This window comes from Varroa jacobsoni, unplaced genomic scaffold, assembly GCF_002532875.2.
Source record: "Varroa jacobsoni isolate VJ856 unplaced genomic scaffold, vjacob_1.0 scaffold_850, whole genome shotgun sequence".
NCBI lineage: Eukaryota > Metazoa > Arthropoda > Arachnida > Mesostigmata > Varroidae > Varroa > Varroa jacobsoni.
This window is the reverse complement of record NW_019213752.1, coordinates 95,393-116,328: the sequence shown is the minus strand read 5'-3', so window position 1 is coordinate 116,328 and position 20,936 is coordinate 95,393. Positions and strand designations below refer to the sequence as shown.

At 41.1% G+C, this 20,936-nt stretch overlaps 1 long non-coding RNA gene across 1 annotated transcript; it reads right to left on the bottom strand.

Annotated features, from left to right (window-relative positions):
* Positions 1 to 6,283: 6,283 nt before the first annotated feature.
* Positions 6,284 to 7,887, bottom strand: LOC147752962 (uncharacterized). The gene is made up of 3 exons (XR_015312661.1): positions 7,791 to 7,887; positions 7,451 to 7,630; positions 6,284 to 6,391 (listed from the first exon to the last, which is right to left on the bottom strand). It is a non-coding gene; the product is annotated as an uncharacterized LOC147752962 (long non-coding RNA).
* Positions 7,888 to 20,936: the final 13,049 nt, after the last annotated feature.

Here is a 20,936-nt window from a genome sequence, read left to right as displayed (position 1 = left end):
TTGCACGAGCAAGTTGAAATACGGTCCACCTGGATCGCGAGCTATAATGCCGTTCAACTGCATCGCAGAGGGCCTGACCAACTTTGAGAGTGTAGAAACAACGAGGTCGAGCTTTTTTTAACAGCAGTAATAATAACAGCAATAATGTGTGATTTGTATGTAAGTCTGTCGTGGACGAACGGACGCCGGTCCTTCGGATCTGTGACCCTCGCAGAGATATGGGGATGAGCGAGGTCGCGCAATCTGCATGCGATACGACGAGCGTCGAGGGTGTTGTGCACCACTGGGCAAACAGCACGTCGTATCGCGGTATTATCACTCGTATAGTAACAGTATCATTGTTGAGGTACCACTACGCTGCTTCTGTTGGGACATCGATGGACGCCTGGATACTTGCTTAAAGTTGTGCCATCGTTTATAATAGCAACACAATAAATTTACAATATATTGTATCTATATGAAATTTAAGATGCTGTATTTTTAATAATAATGAAAAAAAACACCAGATAGCTTAACTGGTATGTTTACATATGTCCTTTCAGGTGAACAATATTTTATATATCGGATCGCTAAGACATTATTTTCTCTCCTATAGGTGTCGTATATTCTGCTTGTGTAATGTTCCCTCTGTGCCGGATGGTAAACTTGATTATATGACCACGGTAGTAAATCGAAATTATAGTACATTGAATTAACTGATATTAGGTCAAGAGGTCATTGGGTGCATGTAGAGCTCGACACTCTGCAGCAGGTAAACGTAACATTACGAATCCTGAGTAAACACTCGTTTCTTGTTTCATATCTCTGTTCCGCTGCTGTTGGTTCTTTGGCCTGGCGCCACTGTTCGACTGAGCGTCGTTGGCGTGGCCATTTTTCCTTCGGTAAACTGTAAACGACTGATCACCAATAACAATTGCGTGCATCCTTCGCAAATCAAATTCGCCCCATCTCGACTACTCCCAAACCAATATGAGAACACGTCTTGAATTTCCTGCATTTCCTCTAGGCCAATTGCGCAAGGCTGATCCGGATCTAAGCTCCAATTTTGGAGCCGCTCCAACGACAACCTGTCTGGAACATCCAATTGATGAACGAGTGTTTTTTACTCGAGAGACGTGAAGCTGTATAAGGTCGATGCCTTAGAAAATCCCTTTCTGAATAAATCCAACTTAGCCTGAGTGGATTTTCTGCTAAAAAATCAGCTTGCCTTTTTCATGCCGTACTGTTCTCGATTGCCATTTCCCCTTTTATATTCTTGACAATCCGGAAAACCCTTTTAGTGTCATGGAAGTTTCCCGTTTGTCGCAAAGTAAAAAAAAACTGTATATTTACAAGGCGCATGATACCCAAGTACTTCGATTCATAATTAACTCGTTCTACCTGAGAAACATGCTCAGCAGAGGTAATATGTATGTATTATTTCTACATGACGTTTTTATTTCCGACGGTTACGTTCTTGCCAAACAAAAAATCTTCATTTCACTAAAGCTTTAGCTAATACTTTCGGTCGAAAGTTTACAAAGTAAGCAATGTTTGTGATTTCTTTGTTATATCGGGCTTTATGATATTAGCGATAATTAAAATTGACTTCGTGTCAAGCGCGTCGAGGCTTGATAATGCCTTTACGATCCGAAATTGAGATCGTAAACATGTAAAAACCCCGAAGGTGAGCCTTAACAAACAAGACTAATAACAGTGTGATTTGGGCAATAACTGGTAATCATCGTTTATTTTGACTCAAACAATCAACTTTGATCGTGTTTTTGAGAGAACATATATTCAAACTACTCGAGTTTTTCGATGCAATACGATGCAGTGTTACCTTACGGGCAATCTATCTTTGTTAAAAGCTATCAACAAATTGTTCTATCGAAGCATTTTCCCATAAATCGTAGCTTTGTGCCATCAAAAAGTGGGTCCCTATCGTAATCAGTTGAGATTCGAAATTGTGCCAGTATTTCAGTCCAAACGTATCTCCTCAAACCATTTGGTTTTTATTACTCGGTATATTTTCCATTTTCATGGAACTATTTCGTAATATCCCATTTTGCAATGGCGAAAGTTAAAATGTTGACTTGAATATACCATGTCATTATTTCTAATTGTCCCCAGGATCTTTGAAAGTCCGCTATGTATTTTTTTGTAAAATTTATAAATTATAAGTTAGCTAAATATGCAGCTTAAATTAAAACGAACGATATTTCATATGGACTTTGTACGAAGGTTACGTTGCATTAAGTATACCAACTCTTAACCTATAATCTTTCATGTCTACGATCAAATTGTGCCCCCATGTTTTTTAGCAAAAGGCCGAAGCAAAGAGAGAGGCCCCATAAAGTAACCTAGCTAAACCTAGGGGTAAACCATATCATCGTCACATACAAGGGCTTCAATTCCATCATCAGACATAGTTTTTAAACCTGAAGCACATTCGGCATGTATTATACAATGGCTGATTAAATGACCGAAAGATGTCCATCTCATTGGGAAATGAATTGAACCTTACCTACAACTGCACGACTCGCTACACGTACGCGTCGCCTGTGCATCCTTGTAGAATAAGTATATTCCTTCGTGCGCAGCAAGTAAAGAACATGCGAGTTTTCGGTGGCTTTGTACTTGGAAATGAAAACCCCGAACGAAACAAGTTCGCGCGAATGGGAAGTGAAGGCCCGTCGAATGCGACCTGACAAAACTCGGACAAGGATGCAAAGGCCTGCGCTTGACAACCTCATAAATTCTTCCCGCCTCCCTATTGCCTTTTTCCTATGCTACAATAATGAAGCTTCCAGCATTAGTGTTAGTGTGGTAACAGTTGGCCCCATTTGCGACTTTATGGATTTTTCGAAAATATGGCGGCATCGAAAAGAAACTCAGCCTCCTGAAAGTTGAAGATAAAATTTTCGATCATCATCTAGGACATATTTCAGCAGTAAGCAAACAGTTCAAGTGACGGAGGTGTTTTCAGAAGATTGTCGCTAGCAAATACTCAGCAGGCTGTTCACTTACGGTCTATAATGCTTTAACTTGTCATTGCAATTAAGAGCAATGTATGTAAACAAGATCCGACCTCAACATGAAGATAACGATCATCTAAACGTAAAGGTGCACGGAGAAAAGCTTTAAGGAAAAAATGGCTTCATATTCGAAGCTACGTTAATATTCGTTTGGTTTTTTTAAGACTACCGTATCCTACCTTTTACTGGCCGCGTATAAAAATGTATTAGTAATGTCACAATATAACTAGACATTTGGTACACTGAAGGAAGTTTACGAAACAATTGCTAGTATAAAGATGGGGAAAATGCAGGCGATAGAAAGTAAAACATCTATTACGCCAAACGGCCGCAGGTATATAGGAGGAAACTGCGATGAAGATTGCACGATCTGCACCGCACAATTACAGCCCGGTTGATTCATTTTTCTGGGCTCTGAACAGTCCACCCTCAAAGATTTTCAATTATTTACGGATTTAAACTCGACCTATCAGACGAGTAGTAGCTTGGCATTTCGAACATCGCAAAGCATCACGCTTAGAAGGTGGACTAAAAGCCGATTTGTCAGATGAGGACAAGTCAATGGAACGGTAATTGTTGATGAATGAATAACTATTAACTAATTGTTATGCAAAGCTTCCACAAATTGTATTGCTAAAAATACATATTTTTAGCAGCTTGATTTGATCTTCGCCAAAGTCCAATTCTATGCATTTTTTTTTCCTTACTACAATATCAATCATAGAGCAGAGAACTCATGAAAGGTAACTATATTTATATGGCAAGGTTGCGTCACGGATACGTGGAAGCAAACAAAACAATTACGAGGAACGTTATTTCAAGACGAAGCTAGAACTTGGATTGTGCGAAGAGTATGGCGGACAAATAGGCGGGTGGCATCCTATCCGTCGAGTGGTAGTGCAATATTTTATCATCTCGTTGGTTTTCGACGGCCGACAAACCGCACGATTGCCGTTATAACAATGTCGCATAACAACTCGCAACGAATGTTACAGTCAGGTAAATACGTTCAAACGACGATACATGAATTGTCAGAAGCTTTCACTTTAAGTCCACTGATGTATGCTTCTAACGGCGTACATGAAAATAAGATTCTGTAGAAAGTACACGATACCTCGAGGAAACTATCAGATAGGTTCAAGGTACCTGGTCTATTATAAAGCGCTGCCTGCTTTCAAATTCGATTGCCGAAACGAGGGAAGGAATAGCGAAAGTCATAGAAGAAGGAACCGCTCACCTGGTAATTTGAATTTCAGAGCTTACGTACCATTCAATGGAAACAAATTGGGTAGACTCTATCTGTAATGAAACGCGGCCTGTTTGCGATTCGAAATAATTCTTCGACTCTCTTGTTACTTGTATTAACAGACATATTTGAATTGGCTACTGTTGGTCGGCTAACGCAAACAGTATTTAGAAAATAACGTTCGAAGCGACACGTACGAGGAGAATCTTCTCAGCAAATGCAGACGCACTCGTGAGATTCATGCCGTTGTATTCACTAATTACCATACGGAAATCTTCTTGCAAGTTACTGATAGCACAATAGTTACATGCAAGAACTGAACAGGCTATATACTCATGGCTGTTTAACGCTGATCGTCCTATTGATGTATGACACTGTTAACGAAACCCTAGGTAAACGTAAGCTGACATTCAGAATCTGTTATCTCATTGTGTGTGAAAATAAAGGGGTCGCGTCTTGCGTCGTAAAATACGCACTGGATTATGTATGAGCCCGTAAATTTTCAACCTGTAAACCAACTATATTGTTCTATTGCGTTACATAGACACGCATTCATTCAAGTAAATATATGCTAATGGTAATAATCATTATCAGTATTATTATCGTGACCGTGGTCTATAACAGTGGGTCCTTTGGCGATGCCATAGAAATAACCATTTCTGGCCATGTACACAAAGGCGCAGTATAATATCTGGGCGTGCCGGAAGCCTATTCAGTGCCTACTAGAAAGACATCACAAATGTAACGACCGGATTAATGTTGATTTTATTATTTGATCCCCATCCTTGACCCTATGATAGTCACTCACGTAGTCATGAACTACCCAACCTATAGATCGCAACTTAGCTGGCCAGATAACAGTTGCTCTCAAAATCCTGGGTCGGTAAGCCTTACAGACTGCTGTTGCGCATCTGTATCGGAAACAACATCGAATATAAAACTAAAAGTCTAAACAGGACGTACGGACACTGAATTTATACTAGTAATGTTTCTATAATTGTCTATCATTATCAACAATTTCATTCATTCTGAGACAAAAACCATTTCCGTGGTCTTTCTACTAACGTGTTACTTGTAAATAATTGTTGGAACATGAACAGTTCTCCTATCCTGTCTGTATATATATATATATCGTGATGGGCAAAAGGTCATAACAAGGATCTTTCTCGAATCACTATCATCATTTTATTGAGCGTATCATTCTTACTCTATTCTCATAAGTTGTAGCATAGTCGCGTATTGCGGTGCACTATATACCAGCCTGTTAACTATCAAAGTGTATGACACTACTTACCTGTAGCTAGCCAACACCTAATAGAACACAATAACCGAAACCGGGTGCGTCCTTTCGGAAGGCAATCTGAGGCCAAGAAAACAGGATAGGATATATATATATATACACGTATAGGCTCATATATATGCCTCAATTAAAAGCTGCAGGCCCCTTGTGCTGAACTGATGGCACATTAAACGTCGTCAAGTGTAGAAATATATCAAGTGACCTGACGCTACCTGAATTCAGCTACAGCATGTACCAGATAATCGATTTTGCAACACATATCTCGTGTCTAATGACCTGCCGTGTTTTGTGTTAAACAAACTACCTGTTCAATAACTGAAAGAGCTTGATACAGTAATATCAGGGTAAAAACAATAAACTAAATATTTGTTACCCGATATAGGCTGACAGGTGACCTTAGTGAAACGGGCGTTGATTTTATGAAACTTTACCATCTACAAAGCAATTCAGATGGCTCGTCGGGTTAGCGTCTAACTTATTTGACGACGGCGACGTACGATCGCAGTTAGTATGGGTCGACGTACATGACTGCATATAAAATTTTCTATGTGCCGCTTACTCTGGCTATCAGAGAACTCTTCAGGCAGACTTAATGGCCTAGATACAGATTCAACCGCTAGGTTTTTCACTGTCTTAAAGCAACTAGCACATAAGAAGCCTTTTCGGATAACGTTTTCCTTTATGTATATTATGAAGGTGCTTAATATAATCCGCCCTTAGTGGTATCCGCGTTACTTAGTATCTCCTCAAGGCCGAGTGTTGTGAAGAGTTAGACTTTCCATAAATTTTGAGCCCGAAGCGAACTTCATTCGAGCACACAAACCGCCGCTGTGAAAGAGAAATTTATCTCTAACAGAATTAAAGAACGGCTTTGAATAAGTACAACTTTTCAAACTAATGCAAAATGCCGACAAATTTAAGCTTTTTTTTTTACGACAGACGATTATGTTGACACCGGCTGAAGTGAACAGACTAGGGCAAAATTGATTTTTCAAAAAAGTTTCATTATCTCTAATGTCTATTAGGAGAGCATGCACTATCAGATTATACTTTTAGAATAAGGAACTAATATGTAGGCTGTAAGACCTAAGAAAATAGCAAATTGCCCGAAAAGTCCTCGTACTTTATTCCAGTCACGAGCTTCGACAAGATCACTTCTGCGTCTTGATTTATCAGAGCTAAAATGGACGGATGATGGTAGAAAATTGTCGCTGAAAACATGAATCAAGCAGCTTTTTTTGTTTTATGATTTCTATCTACTATGCTCAATTTTTAATCACCGCACCGCCAACCTTTCGAGATGTTTCGCTAGAAATTAAAAACCGATTTGGCTCTCGGTGCGTTAAGTCTAGTAGCTCCCCTTGATAGCCTTTTCCTAATGAGAATGTTTGCAGTTTCGTGCGTAATCAGCCACAATGCTCAAAGTGTCGAAGAGAGGTAATTCAACTCAAAGGTTATCTTTAATATACCCTCATAAATGACTACATAATATATACAACAGCGAGTCCTTACAACACAGCATGGGTACGTATATATACGCATGTTGGCAAAGAAAATCAGGCAGCGACACACGGACAAATTCCATAGCAAAACAACATATACATGTGTGACGTTTTTTCCTTCGACCTTCATCCATTACAGGACGAGTTCGTTTCGTTCGTCTCAGTTATTAATACCCAATACATAATTGAAGCAGCACCTAAACGCCCGTTTTCGTCGGAGTCATCATGACAAGCAAAAGGTTGATCGTGTGTTGTCCTCGGGTCAACGCGAATAGCCAACCCCGTACTGGGTTATTATTAGGCATGTGTGCAGCTTCTCTATCAGTTCTCACTTACCTCTTCATTCTTCGTTTTGTTCACCCGTATTTTGTAACGCTGTACTCACCGGCACGCTGCACTCTGTAGGTAGCCGCAATTACGCCCACCTAGTCGCTGTTTTATATGAGGCGAAGTAGTCTATGCAAGCGCCCACAGCCCGTGCCACAGCCAGTGCGGCATCTCTGTTGAGTGGCAGACACACCGGCCGGAGACTGGACTTAACGGCTTTACCTCGTGTACTTCCCGCCTGCAGGATGATTTTAATAGAGAAATCGTAAAATCTACGTGTCATGAATAAATAATTCATGCCATTCATTTTATGAAACGACGAAACAATAGCAATAGTAATTATAATAGCACTCATAAAAACGATAAATAAAACACCGAAGTAGCTGTAGTGGAATTACGTGATAGTGGTCCCGTGGATAGCTGCTTCGAGTGAGAAACGCACGGCTAGAAAGCGAGGTTAACGACAAAGAGGGCAAAAAATGAGTTCACATCAGCACGGCCGAAACGGTGTTACCTGAAGGCCGGTTCGGTGTATTTTTCGCATTTCGATCCAGGTGCGAGATAGGGAGAGAAAGGGGGTAAGATGGGGTGTACTTTTGGAAAACAGTGAACCAGCCACTCCCATGGCCAGCAATAGTAGCCTGCGCAGACTACGTATAGTACACCGTGGTACCGTAGCACATACACAGTAGTGTCGGCAGAAGGATCTAAGGAGAAAGGGGTTGCCAGACAAATAGATATGAGTTCATTTTCTGCTTGGCAGACAACGATCTGTTTGTTTAATCTAAACGATGCGCTTACAGCTCATTCATAACCTGCTCACGATTCTAATTATCTCTTGCATGAGGCACCGAAAATGTACGAAACTGCCGAGGAACACTAGCTCCGATTCCGAGCATAGTGGTGATCTGCCTGTCTTTCTCCCCGTTGAGCCTCTGCATTTAGAGAAGAGGTTGCCGGGTGCGGGAGTGAAACTTATTGTTGAATGTGACACGAGACGTAACTTTGTTTAAACATGTGCGTTCTGCTTCTGCGAGTGTCGCCTCCGTTATGGGGACGGACAATTACTTGATTAGGGACTAATCATTCGGTTCAGGTGTTGGCGCCCTGTTTCGTTAACGTACGTAACAGCTGCTACAGCGGCAGCTGGACAGGAACCCCTCGGTTGGGTACCATAAAATATCGCGGACGATGTTACTTATCTTGACAGAAGTTACTAGTGATAACCTATTACCTTTAAAAAATGTGTAGAGTAATGTAACAACTAAAAGATTACGATATGTGGGAAGCGTGACGCTATTTTGGCTAACTTCTAGCCTGTAGCTACGCTTTTGTACTATTAGGGTGTCAACTACCTCAGAACGCATTTGTTAACGCTGAACGAAATATACGTGCTTGAATAGATGATTGAAAGTGCAAAGCTCAGAACGGCGAAAAAAAGCAGCTTGAAGTCTCGTTTTGGATATCCGAAAAAACGAAAAAAAAATTATCTGATTTTACGCCCGAAACTACGTTACTCAATGCATGAAACGATTTTGCTGGCTTTCACAATAACGAAGTGCATCGATGACTGACTTCAAACCCAGAGCACCTCATATTTCGAAGCTATTTTTGCTTAATTTATAGGTAGAGCAAACCGAATAATATTATGATATAAGACTCTATGTGATGTCTATAAATTGTGTATTCCAGTGGTTTCGCATTGTGGATAATGTTCATTGACTCTGATCAATGCCGGAGATAGTCCTCAGATAGATATCGAACCGAACACCACCATTGAAGTTGAAATAATTTTGACTAAGTATACGACCACGTCTCCCACTCCCTGTTGATAAAAAAGGATTTGGGTCATCAACATCGAACTATAATATACGTGTAGTTTAACGATATGTGTAAAGGCAGTGTTTATAGACGGTGCTTATAAAGACGGTGTCTACACAAACACCGTCTGCTTCGTACCAAAACCTGGTTGGACAGCGAACACCCAGCTTGGACACCTCCGACGTGTCGGCAATAGGACAATACGTCTGAAAAATATGTCCTAGACAGCTACTTCACATATTTTATATTGGTAATATACGAAAAATAGCAGCCGTATTCCAAGCAGTGTCAATAGAGCACGATACGACGTCGTTGCCTCCCTGCCAGTGAGCTACGGCTTCTGTATTCTCTATACTACATCCGCTTACTTGCCACCCCTAGAAATAGCTATGGTAGATTATCAAGCAATAAACATTAAATTCAATTTTAGTGATTCGTATTTTACGATGAGACCACATGATACTTTCGTCTACATTACCCTTAACCCCAGACTTTGTGCGAATTGCAGGCGTTGTTCGAAATACAAAATCCAATTTAAAAACTTATTGCAACCATAAAGCGGTAAACTACTGATTTTTTCCATAGTTTTTCTAAGCTGGATTATTTTTATTCGCACGGATCATATGTTCTAATGCCGCAAGCTCGAAGCTCAATAATTTGTACCGTGTCCTCAGTATGTATTCCTTGCACGCTTGCACCTATTTACTTTTTTTTGTTTTGTCTTTTTTTTTTTTGCATTTCTCACGTATCCTGTTTTCGCTTTGCACAATGATCATACTTAAGTATTATTAAACTATTGAAAAAACAAAAAAGACACACGGGTTCTACCGGCGGCATCTACTAAGCTCATTTTGTAGAGCAAGTAATTTAATCAAGCAAGTAAGTATAAGCAAAAACCCACAAAAAGGAACGAAAATTTAGTGTACACGTTCCATGAAATCAATGAGACATCATATATGGCAATCGTGACATTTTATGACTTATATACGAGGCGAAAACAAGCTTAGGTAACAACCTAGGATCATTTGTTTTTAGTAGCTCGGAACCGTTCCATTAAAAGCAGCTATAGGCGACGTTTGATTCTATCTAGGAATATAGCCTGCAAGATGTCTTCATCACAAACATTGAGTTACTCATAATCATAGCTAATTTCGCTCCTAGTGATCAAAGGATAATCCGATAGAGTGCCTAACGGCAATATCGGACATAAAACGACATCTACTATATTTGGTAACAAAATATAAACAGGTCTTTTTAATTAAAAAAAAAAAATGCACACATATATATTTCGGTACTCTTCTCTTATGCGACCCGCTGGATCATCTTATGGACTAAATGGACCAATTATGATGACAAACAGGCCAAAGATTTTTAAAATTTACTAATAAAGTTATCAAACCACGTCACCAAAATCATCAAGCAATCAACCGAAAAGACAATGTCGCGCAAGTGTTTTCGCATTTAAAAATCCCAAAGATAAACTTGCCGGCAATACGTAGAGCTATATTTGGGTGCTGTGTTTTTTTTCTCGAAAGAAACCGCCCGAGTATGTGCGTACTTTCGTATTCGAAATAAATATATCAAATGAAACGCTCGATGTGTTGTACCTATAAATATAATTCCTATGCATAATTTACTGAAGCGAAGAAATGGCTAGGACCGTTCCCATATGTCCTCTATTCAATTCAATGACCTAGCTGACTTTCAGACTGTTAGTCCATAAGCTACTACAATCTTTTTTCTCCGTTCTACTCCAGTCGGGGATTGGCTTGTAGTCATCGCGATCGCCATCACCGGCACTATCTTCACGACTATCAATTTATCTCAGACGATCAACACCGAACATTGTTGAAGACAAATATTATCACTAGGTACAATGTGCATTCACTTCGTTTTCTCTTATAGTTCAGACATCTCGCATTTTTTTGTAAACGCCACCACTGCGGGAAGGGAGCGAACAACAAGCAGCTATTGTTGCGCATTGGCTTCAGAGCGGCAATTTTCACCGGCGGGTGGATAAACTGAAGAAAGGGAGACGACAAACGAAGCTCACGACCTTCTCTAACTCACACTCCTCCCATTATGGACCACTATTGGCATCGCTTCGGAGCGTACCCGACCTAAGTAATGTTACCAGTCAGTCAGGCAGGCAGGCAGGCAGGCAGGCGGGCGGGCGGGCAGGCAGCCAGCCATCCATCCGGTTACCCAACGTGGCCTTAGTGATTACCCCATACATTCCCCGTGATAGAGGATAAGATGTATTGCGCACAAAATTAACATTGTAACTCGTACAAAGTCGACTATGCAACGGGGCCGATTGCCTCCGACATTGCCGTATAGTATGTCGTACATACAGCGTACAGGTTCCCTGCTGAGCGCAAATTGCTTGTATCGACCATTTTGGGCGGTAATAGGGTAGGCAGAGAGGGGTGATGGACTCCCGTTGCGAAAGCAGCGGAAAGGAGAAGCTTACATAGGTTGCAGACCTTTCAGATCGTTGAGTGCGCTAGTGTTACGGGTGTACAATGGTTAACGGTGGCGCCACCTGGCGGTCACTACAGTACATAGCGGTTGTAATTATAACAGTTTGATGATTACAGATAAACAAACGTATAATAAGCTAACAGAGAATGTAATAATAAAAAACACGTCATATATATATATATATTAGGTGTCGGTTAGTATGAAATGCGAGGTGGTCAACTCGTAGTTTTTACATGCATAATTTGTTTTCAGTCAGAATTTAACTACGATGCGTTATTAAAAGAAACTATTTTTATTTGTAGTATGCGCCATTTTTATTTCTATTTATGACCCTTTGCCATTTAGGTAACAATTATATTGCTGTAGAAGTACAATAGCCTATAATATTGAAAAGCAACTTCGACATGTTAAAATTTACAGCGTTTCGAGATTGTGAAAAATGCTTGACTTTGAGAAGAACGTCCAGTGACTATGGTGGATAACAAAGCATCGAACTGTACTTCCTGCGCGTTTGCAATGGTCATATTGGTGATGTGAGGTCAAGCGTAGCCGGGGGGTAAAGTGGTTTAGCCCAATCCTTGGCCGTTTAGTCCACAGCTTCTCCTTTGACTGTCAAAACATATAATTCATAATTTCTTTATCCATATTTCATGAATCAGAACTTATCAAGTTGTAGAGGATAAAACCTTTATTGAATCAACCAAATTTACGCCATAAACTATTGAAGCTGTACGTTTTCTTTGTGCGGGGCGGGGGGCGGGGGGCGGGGGAGGGAGAAATCTCGCCAGTTTACTTGCATCCACCCATCAGTGCGATCGCCTGCAGTTCTCGTATAAATCAATTTTAGACACAAATCATAACTCAATTCTATAACAGGACATTTTTATGGCGTCAGAACGAAGAGAGGCCAGTATCTCTACGTGTTCGCTTTTATCCCTGTCCAAAATGATGCAGTGTTTTATCTTCGATACTTTAGTTGTTACTAATTATTATTGTTACCGCGTTATTCAAAGTTTACTATACTCAAACACCTTACCCGTTACGGTGTTACGGCGACAAACCTTCAATTAGTAACCTTCTATTCAGCTCTGAAGAGTTCGTTACGGGATTTACTTTCGAGTTAAAAATTTTTCATGCTTCTTATAGTAAGTCTTTTACCAAAGATAAGGTTTGTACGCCGAATTGTTTCAATCTCGGCAGTTCTATTATAGAATTTATATTTAAAAATTACTCGAATTGTCAGACCTTTTATGGCTGGTTACTGTTTACTTGACAATCGTTGAGCGCTTTCATAACGTTTTAGATTGAAGAGAATTATTTGTTTTTCAGCTGTACAAAATAAACGTAAGATTGGCTTTCATTGGATTCTCCTTATTTTTATTATTGAGGGGCAAAATAGTGACTTTTGCCGAAACGGCTCACAGTTGATAAAATGTAAGCTATATTTTCGATATAAGGGTTATTTTTTTTCATTGGGTAAATACTTTTCCGCAGGATATAGTCGAGGTGTTGGCTCGATCAAATACTTGAACGGTCGTCAGTTAAATGCGTTTCATATGGTTACATATCCTCTCTTACTTTAACAGATACGTAACAAGGACTTCCTAACAGACTAACCAAAACACTTTTCCCTCCTTTTGTGCACGCTCGTACACACGTAACAGAATCATATTGCGCAGATCATTATACAATCTTAGTGAAATTAAATAGGGATACCGCTAGTTTTATATATACGCTTATATATCACTTTTACACGCATAAAACTGGTCTTTCCGCTAACTACCGCAGCGAATGAAGACTCCTTGTTTTTATCCTAACATATACTAGCTTGGAAGCAAGATCCTGATTAGCATATAATCCTTAGCCCATTTAGTAGGAGTTTAGAAGCAAGTACATGTCCGCTGGTGCTCTATTAGAGGCCAGAAAGCTTCTTGTAATCTACAGTTTTAAGCTATACCATCATGCACAAAAAAAGATACAGCGTGCCTTAAAGGACAAATCCTTATTAGCAGATTCGAAGATGGATAATAATTTCCGACTCGTAAATTGATTCAGAAATAATTTTCGATGGTTCAACTTTATCCAAGTTATTTATGTGTAATCTGAATGTACGCTCAATTAAATTGACAGATCGCTGTTCGTGCCAAAAAATAATACCAATCAGTATTAAGCGTTAGAGAACTTGTAATCTTCTGAGTAGCCACACTCGGTGCTAATTCTAGGTGCTGATGATTCACGGAGTCGTGGAGGTGTGCGCGGCCACAGAAGCACTCTATCCAATCCTTAGTACTCTCGCTCGTTCTCTATGCTACAGGAAAGTTTGCCATTAAACATTTTTTAGCGCTTGTAGAGCATGAAGGTCAAACAATAAAATTGAATCCATTTTTCAGCGTGACATAGAGCGCCTACGGCGCGTTCACACCATCAGTCATCCCTCATGTGTGTCTGTGCCGTTCTACCATATATATACACACACCTCAGTACTACAAGTATCTTCAGACACGCGTCGCGCGAAAGGCGTGACTTGGCTTGCCAGCAGTCGCGAATGCTACTAGAATGTAATTATTGCGTTTATTATTATTAAATTATAATACCGTGCGCAGGTGACGTTCCATCAAGAGGAAATTGTTTCACGTACAAAGTAATTCTATTATACTGTGGGATAGGTAGCTGGGCTGTTATTTCCACTACTGTTGTTACTGCCTTGGCCCGTGTGGGCGAATAAGTGCAACCTAATATGAAGTTACCTAAAACACTGACTGGGACGGTCAAGTTGAAAAAATTATTCTAATTAAAATACATGCTGTGATCGATAAGATAAATGAAACCATAGGCCTGATATAGTATATAGTATTTGGCGGTTACAAGAAAGACCGATACATTAGCAGTTCATGAATTAAAATGAATCGAAGGATGACGTATAGCATCGTTTTTTTTTTTTTCAAATTTCACAGTGCCAGGAAAGGCGTTTGTTTTTTTTGGTAAAAGTAGTTCCGAGAACAGGGTCGATACCGTAGAATTAGGAGGTCACTTTTGTGACTGTGTTGCCTGAACACGTAGTAGCTGAACAGGTCGTTCTGAGGCCATCGGGGTAATAAATTATTTACACACTGCGGATTGACGGAGACTTTTAAATTTTTGTTATCACGTGAGCCGACGTACTCATTCATGCAACGTACATATGCACGTTACGAAGAGAATCCCTCAAGAGCTGGAAGTGAATTTATGATGGCTAAATTAGTTGCTTCATCCTTCGTATTAAGGAGCGCAATAAATAGAATTCGCTAACAACATCACTGCGCCAACAGAAGCACGGGCTTCGAGGCCATTGCTTCTGTTGGCGTTATTATTGCGTTACTGCTCGAACGATGTGCAAACGCAGGTAAAAGGCAACCGTTAACAACGGGACTATGTCACAGTACGAGCCCGTCGCGGATGGTTGTTAACTCGGCGAAAAAGAAGGACGCGTAAGGACCTACATGCACACTAGGACACTCCCCGAACATCCAACTAACACATCAGCTACCTATCCAGCCACTTGCAAGCGAACGCTGCTAACCAAATTACCGCGTGTCAATTAAGCGCCCCTCTCTAGTGCCCTTTCATCTTTCCCCTTTCCCCGCCACCACCCACTCTCAAAGGTGCCAAAACGGCCCCTGAGATTCCCACGCAGTGACGACGCCCGCAGGAAACAACGAAAGTCTCATTCAGTCCGTCTCGTTCACTTGCGTCTCTTCATCCCCACTCTGTTTGTTCGTCTCTAGATTCTACCGCTAACCCTCACCGGCTGGGTTCGGACCCCTTTGCGCGAGCTTCGTCGTTAGCTCCTCCACATATACTACTCTCCCTGTAGGCCCTCTGCGAGTCGCCCAATCGCGCATCAGAGCCCGAGGAGGCTGCCAGCTACGGTGCCGCTAACACACTCTGAGTCGAGGCACGCAGAACGAGCACTCAGGCCACCCAGTCAGGCCCATTGTGGGCGGTACCCTGAGCTGATTTACAAAGCCGCTACTGCTTGCCATGTAGAAACGGAGATTTCGGATAATGACGAGAATGACAATTGAGATGGACTTCAGTAATATTTGCTATTGCTGCTTTTTCTGTCGATGGCGACAGTGCTCAACTACTCGACATTAATTCTCTTGGACCTTGTTTCCTCCAGCAAAAACAAGCGAAGAGCGGTGATGAAATGGCTAGATGTTATAGGCTGAGTGAGCATATTAGTACCGGAACTGGGTTCAGGCGGGACGCGTAAAAGAGGAGCGACGAACAGATTGAATTTGTCACCGCCACTACATGTGCAATACATTTAGCAGACCACTTCGGACAGCATTGTTCGCGAACGCGCAAGGCCATGTTGAAACTGTTTAGCCTCAACAGGTTATGTATAGTAATGTAGATTAAATCTGTTTGATACAACGATCCCTTCGTTTGTTGGCGTATGCTATAGCGATTAGCTAAAAGCAAAGAAACACTGTGCGATCAATAACGTTATAGGTCGGCTGGGCAGTACACGGATACGATGTTGTTTGATTCAACGCTGAGCGCTTGCAATAGACGCAACACCCGAAACAGCTAGTTAGGAATACAATGTTGTTCTGTAAGACTTTCTTTATGATATTCTATAACACTAAGTTCTTTCTTCGTAGCTTTCGAACGTTTTTGATGCTGTATACAGGATAGGTATTCATAAGTTATTACTTATCAGTTATTCGAAACTCATATAATCTTACGCTTGTGATCCGAACTATTTGAGCATTAAAAGTAGCATTTGACTATGACGCATTGCCATAAATAAGTTATTGGTATCGATCACTTTCAAATGCTTACCAAATGCACCATAAAAAATGGCGACAGTTAGCGAAGGTAACATTTTAAAAATCGAAGATTTCGTTACGTAATTACTTTGGATATCCAGACTGCTACAGAATGGCACGAATTAATTACCTATACACGTGTACACGCTCATACTTTTATATAACAAGCGACAATATCGTCCAGTTGATAAAGTTGGACTCGGCGACCCGATCTGTTCGTTGGTAGCCGCCGATATGTTCATATCTGTATAATATAATATACATATAAGTACAAAAGGCACACAAACTGGTATAATAGTGTAGCTTCGTGGCGCGGTGCCCTTTCGTGTTAGTCCTGCTGCTGATTTTACGACGTACACTGTGTTATAAAAGACGACATACTTTATCATGGCCACACGCTTGCTTAGGCATCCGACCCAGCAACCGCTGGGTCAATCATGGCTGGTCTCTCGCAGCCATTCCCGATAAGCCTTGATAAAGGTAATTAATAAAACAGATAATTCGCAACACGCCGATGTTTATCGTACTCCCGACACTTTGGCCTGAACGGCTATCCGCCTCAACCCGCTGCGCATCCCATGGGGAGGCATCCCGGTTTCTCTCTCCCCACTCGAGCAATTCCGCTAGCATCGTTTAATGGGCAATTGCAGAATGTTGGGTTATGTTCAGAGAATGCAGGTTGTTAGGGGAACTGGTAGGACATTGCTTGTCCTATCCCGCTATCAGCAATCGCACAAATTGAAGAGCGCGCCATCAGTAAGGACAGCCTAGTATTTTTTGGCGGCAATCAGCCGCAATAGGCGCAGTTCTATAGCATGGATTGTTCTAGTCCGTTCTACTCTGAGATGTCCGTGGATGTCCAGGCGGTCAGTCGGACCAGCAACATCAACAAAAGCCAATTGATATCTGTCACGCACGTACAGCGTACACGCTAACTGGAATAGTGGGTGTTACGTAGAGTTTAGCTCAACGTTATGACATATTATAATCACTATGACTTTTTAGGGCAAAAATACTGTCGGCATTAGGGTGTGCCATACGAAAACGCACGTTTTAATATGCGGAATAGCTTATCCTGTTCTCTGTGTGACAGAACCTGCATAAAACAACGTGAATTTAGAAGCATTCCAATTATCAATTTGACCTTATGTATATTACTCATTTTCGAAATTAGCCCGATCATCATACAGGCTGCGAAGCAGTCGAGTTAAGAAGCTCTGGCTGTATCAAAAGTAAGCTATTCTTATAACAAACATGTTTAGCATTTTCCCTATACCGCAGGCATTATACGATAGAGTTTCGCCTAACGTTTGAAAGCTTCTGCCAGTGAACTATCAAATGTAAGTTACTACTGAAAAGTATCAACACATTGTTCGATACTAGCAACCAAGGACAAGTAATTCCAGAAGGAATATTATTCGTTGGTACATACCTGCCTCCAACAGACGAGGCCAATTACTTTTAGGAACCGGACGAATCCTATTTGCCTACACCGTTATATATTTTAAGTTTTTTTTCATCCTCCTAAAAGGAATCGCTAAAGCTATTTTTTCTTACTGATCTTCGCCGGTTATAAACAATCCTGTTAAATCATATTGAGACTCCATCAATCATACGTACCTAATAATATATGCGTGACTTAATTTTTCAAGATAGTTTCCTAGAGATAAATACATCTATAATCTACATGGGCTAGCGTCATTAATAATGCGATTATTCTTGCCTCGATGGCGGATGACTAAATGGCGACATCCCAAAGTGCCCCATTACAACTGGTGTAATTGTTCGTGACTGTTCCATGAGGATCTTTACATGACCCGATGCGTTTTCATTAATATGTACACACATTCAGTCACTCACTGCTGCTAATTTTGCTAATGGGCAAATAATCTTTGAATGTAAAAGCCGTCTTGTTTACATATGGAGAGCGGATGCCCCCAACAGAAACTGCACAGCTTATATATGGAAAGCACGCGCCAGATAGGTGAGATGATTTGCAACCATTCATCTTATGCGAGCCATGCCGTCTACAATTTCTAATTAATTCGAGACGACGCAAGGACTGATTTTGATCAGAGATTCTGCTCTATTCGATACAGCCTACTGCATCCAACAATGGCTCTCCTGTCTCCGCTAGTATGAAAGGCCACTTCGTGACAATAGTAGCGGTCAGCTAGCTGCCTTGCTGTCCTGACAGGTAGAAAGCAATAGGTAGTGATGTGATTTCGTGGCGTGTGGTGAGACGCAATCCTAGGACAGAAACGAGCGGATAGAGAGGAAATCTTTGGTGGGGCAGGACATGGCACGTCCGGCTTTATCGGCCACGACAGAGCCATCCAGAGAAACGATGATGACAACGCTCCGACGTTTTATGACGATAATTTTTTGTTTTACAATAGGCCGCTTGTAGCGAGTACGGACTTCGATCTCAACGACGATCATACGCGTAAGTTTGCGTATCACCTAGTGCATCTTCGTGCAGATGTGCAAGTTTTCGAGACCCCTCCTGGTCGGCGTCCTGTTAACGAATTATTATCGGGTTCTCTAGTAAATGTCGGTGACGATCTGGCCAGCGGTTGAGTGATTGTAACAACAGATAGACAGACTGTCTACAGATTATTACACACGTGCACATACTATTGAGTGAACCTACTATGCAGTCATTTATACAATTTACTAACACTCTCCCCAAAAACAGGCCTGAAAATGTAAACAATATTTGTGTTTTTGACGATCCACGCTTCCAGCGAACACCGAACTGGAAAGGCTGTTGATAACTACGAGAATCTGTTAAATAACAACGTAATCTGTACTGTTATATATGGACAGTACACCTATGTAGCAGCGACAGAACATAAATGTTTGATTTCTAATATACTGAAGCTGCAAAGGTGCTACAGCCATAATGTAGGCAGGTTTGAGTACGTTAATTATGATAGATATTACTTTGAAACTATAAAAATTTAAGGTATCTCAAAAACCAGGCTTCGGTAGTAGTAGGTCAGCAAAGGCAGCATTGTTCCATATCTTGGCCGATTTATTAATTCGTTTTCGTCACAAAAGTTCGTGTCTGATGCTGAATAATTCGTTCACTTAGTTATTAATACCCTGTGCATTGTCAAATGTAGAGTGACAAATTCTATTTAAAAAAGTGCTAATATGTCTGCGCGGGACTAGATAATATTACGAATGTAAAACGTGATCCTATTTAAGGTTCAACGGGACGGTTTTTCAGCTTCTTGCCATGTGCGGCCTAACATTTTGTGGAGAAAAACGCCTTTGTTTTGTCTATCCGGTCCTTTCGGTCAAATAATCTCGTTCAGTTGACACAGCAGGCATATATAGATTCGTCCTGTTGGCCGTGTTGTTCTTTTTCAGCATTTCCTGATGTATAAGATCCGTAAAAAAGCTAGTCTCCACCTTTTTCAGATGGGAATACGACTGAATCCTTGGCTTAAGGCTATCTCGGAACCATCTATTCCTTCCTTTGCCTCATATTGGTATAGATACATCGCTTAGTCTGCCAGCGCGCGCAACAATTGTGTGGAAAACCCATCATGTGGCTGGGTTTTGCTCGGTGCTGGGCAAGACGTTGGAAAGCAATGAGATGCTGATTTCTTTGCCTTTCATTTAGTGTTATGAAATACTCAAATTCTCAATTTTTTATGAATCTTACAGGTTCAGTATGCTTGCTATAGTCACATGATTACAATTCATATTCTCGCCCAATCCACGAGTTGTTTATTAGCGGTCTTCCTCGAAGAGTGCCTTGAGGGGGCGCCCATCGACCTCGCGTGGCCGATCAGGGGCGAATTCACCATTTTTAAAATGCCATTGAACAATTATCGTTATAATGATGTGTTTTAGCTTTACAAATCACCTTTGAGCAGTGCTATCGAGGATCGGCTTCCCACCAAACCCGGTACAAATATCCTGAGCTGTTTCGACAATTGTTTAGGTTGTTTAGCAATTGTTCAACGTAAGGTTTCTTTGAAAAATGCCTTTATTTTCATCGGGAACGCCCATCCCTCTAAGCTGAACTTGACGTGCAAGTAGTATAAAAATTCACAGTGAGATTACGCTCAACGTAACTCTATAGTTGTTATTGCTTGTGACATCCGTTTATTAAATCGAATGCTAAACACGGTTACATTTCGGACTAGGTTACGTAGAGAACGATGAGCGCTGTTGCTGTTGGCACCGATGGCAACAGAACGCCTACGAGATGTCCTTCCTTGACGCTAACGCATGTCGAGGGGGACTAGCAGATGTCATCGTCGAGATCTTACTCCATTGGCCTCCTCTATGAGATGCTATCAGGAATTTTATCTAAAAATAATCTACGACGGCGATGCTAGTCAACTTGCTTGCAGCGAACGGTGATGCACGGTCTTTGCAATCATCTTATCACGAACCCACACT